The following is a 2,276-nucleotide window of genomic DNA, read 5'->3' on the forward strand; positions in this document are numbered from 1 at the left end:
CACATCCACGCCACTTGGGAAGATACACTGCAGGACCTGTGGAAGAGAACAGTATGAGCTACCAGATGTGGGTAATAGTGTCACCCTGGGGCTGAAAAAAGAGGTACATACAACAGTCCACACAACACAAGCGGGGAACAGTGGGTCCAAATGAAACCCTCCTGCACTTGCATCACTACACATCCAAACATTCCCCGCTCCAGCATTGCTGTTTCAGGGAATGTTTGGATGTGCAGTCTTGCAAATGCCGGAGGGCTGCACTTTGGACATGCCAGGGTGATTTTGGACAAGGGAGTTTTGTTGGTCAATTGCATCTCACCTGAGGGGGTTGTCTGCTACATGGCGGAGGGTCAGGTCCACATCACCATTAGGTCGCCCATGGTAGAGTTGGATAAAAGGGTCAAATATTTGCGGTAACCAAACAGGATAAAACAGGGGGGAACAAACTGTATAAACACGGCCTGGGGATACACATCAACAGGATGTAAAACTCTGTAATAGATAAATGAAGAGGTTTTTTTAAAAAAAATCCAATGTCAGTTTACACGATAATACAAATGTTGTCAGTATACTCACAGGTAACTGCAAAAAAATTTTGTATCACTGTCCGCCGGGAATCCTCTCCTTCGTCCATACCCACCGGTAGAGCAGAAGACCGGTTCCCGCGTAGGAAAGCACTACGACGAAGAGTCACCGGCAAACGGTTTGCGACACATATGTTGTGTAAAATACAACATGCATTTACCATGCCGCAAACCTTCGACGGTGAGTACAAAAGAGCACCGCCGGAAGTGTCTAAACATCGAAACCGGCTTTTAAGTACACCGAAGGCACGCTCAATTATTCCCCTCGATGCAATGTGTTTCTCTTGGTAACGTTTTTCTGCTCTACCAACAGGATTAGACAATGGGGTCAACAGCCACGGTTTGTTTGGATAACCCGCATCGCCTATAGAAAATATAAAAAAAATGTTAGGTACTTGTAAAAAATAATAAAAAAAAATATAATAAAATAATAAAAAAATGAAAATACATACCTAACAGCCAGCCACCAGGCATGTTTCCTGTTTCGAACTTGTCAAACAGCGATGACTGGCTTAGGATGAAGGAGTCGTGAGATGATCCAGGAAATCCCACAAAAATATTCAAAAATCTCATATTTACATCACAGACCGCCTGCACGTTCAGGGAATGGAACTGTTTTCGGTTCCGAAAACATTCCTCTGAATTACGTGGCGGTCTGATCTGCACGTGGGTACAGTCAATCGCGCCCAGCACATTGGGAAATTTGTATTTGTTGTAAAAGCCTAATTTGATCTCACGACATTCGCTGTCCGTCTCTGGAAATGTGATGTACTGGATCGTCAATTTGCGGAAAGCCCTAATGACTTGGGTTATACAGCGCGACAGAGTCCACTGAGAAAAACCGCATGTTTGAGACAGTGTAGGCTGGAATGTGCTAGAGCAAGAAAAAAATATATCTCTTTACCATAAATGGTATAGAGAAAACAGGCGCTGTAACTGGGCTGGTTTTCTAAGCTGCTGTTGGAAACGGGATGATAGCTGTTCACCCCAAAAAAACATATATATGGATAAACAAGAATTACCAACTGCGCTCAAAAATATTTTTATATATATTTAAAATTGATATCACAGATACACATATACACATAAACACTTAAATACTAAAATTAGGCACTGCTAGTGCTAAACCATACAATATGAAAAATTGAGCCTTAATGAGCCACTCTCTGTAAGTGATTTTTCACTAGGGGCAGTCTTTATGTAGAAAAAACTAGCTGGTAAAACAGCTGATGGTTGGAGGATGTTATAAAGTCCTGCAACGCATGCGTTGATGTACAAAAAACAGGTATCCAGATGGAGGAGGATATTTACCAAGTCCTTGGTGATAGTTCAGCCGGGTATCCCACCTGGCGGGGTTCTGGAGCAAACTCTCTATCCCTCGCAGCAAAAATGGTGGTTCTCCCTTTATTAATATCCACACCAAAAACGGACTGGAATCTCCAGATGGTGAACAGCGTCCTGTATATCACTTGCAGGAATCCTCACAGGTGCCCAGGTCAGAGATGTGGCCCCCCTAACGCGTTTCACTGTCACTTGGCAGCTTTCTCAAAGGTGATATAACACTGGCTTTATCCCCTTTTTTATAGGGGTTATAATCATCATACATCATTGACACATGTGTAGCTCATGTAAACACAAGTATGTAAAACAATAAAAAACAATCTAATTCTCTCTAGAATGCAGCAAGAAGAC

General features: G+C 42.7%; 1 long non-coding RNA gene across 1 annotated transcript; it reads right to left on the minus strand.

Annotated features, from left to right (window-relative positions):
• Positions 1 to 440: 440 nt before the first annotated feature.
• LOC134929085 (uncharacterized) lies at positions 441 to 1,407 on the minus strand. The gene is made up of 3 exons (XR_010178268.1): positions 1,037 to 1,407; positions 577 to 948; positions 441 to 492 (listed from the first exon to the last, which is right to left on the minus strand). It is a non-coding gene; the product is annotated as an uncharacterized LOC134929085 (long non-coding RNA).
• Between the last annotated feature and the right edge of the window lie 869 nt (positions 1,408 to 2,276).

The sequence above is a fragment of the Pseudophryne corroboree genome, chromosome 5, assembly GCF_028390025.1.
Source record: "Pseudophryne corroboree isolate aPseCor3 chromosome 5, aPseCor3.hap2, whole genome shotgun sequence".
NCBI lineage: Eukaryota > Metazoa > Chordata > Amphibia > Anura > Myobatrachidae > Pseudophryne > Pseudophryne corroboree.